This window comes from Juglans regia, unplaced genomic scaffold (genome assembly GCF_001411555.2).
Source record: "Juglans regia cultivar Chandler unplaced genomic scaffold, Walnut 2.0 Scaffold_2516, whole genome shotgun sequence".
NCBI classification, from domain to species: domain Eukaryota; kingdom Viridiplantae; phylum Streptophyta; class Magnoliopsida; order Fagales; family Juglandaceae; genus Juglans; species Juglans regia.
In genome coordinates this window covers 1-287 of record NW_023356545.1, presented here as the reverse complement: position 1 = coordinate 287, position 287 = coordinate 1, and the positions used below count along the sequence as shown (strand labels likewise).

At 49.1% G+C, this 287-nt stretch overlaps 1 pseudogene; it reads left to right on the top strand.

Annotated features, from left to right (window-relative positions):
* Nucleotides 1-180: 180 nt before the first annotated feature.
* LOC118345387 lies at nt 181-287 on the top strand (annotated as a pseudogene; the record flags this gene model as incomplete).

The window sequence follows — 287 nt, the reverse complement described above, 5'->3', positions numbered from 1 at the left end:
TTTTTTCCGCCTTGCGAGATAAATTGACAAGAAGGAGCACTCGGGAGTGGATTTTTGGGAAAATCTCGCCCTGCCCATCGCGTAGCCATGGGTTTGGATCAGATCTCCGTTTGGATTGGGATCGGAAGGACGCTAGTATGGCGGTCAAGGATTATATGAATTTTAAGTAATTAGTTTGATGGGTGCGATCATACCAGCACTAATGCACCGGATCCCATCAGAACTCCGCAGTTAAGCGTGCTTGGGCGAGAGTAGTACTAGGATGGGTGACCTCCTGGGAAGTCCTC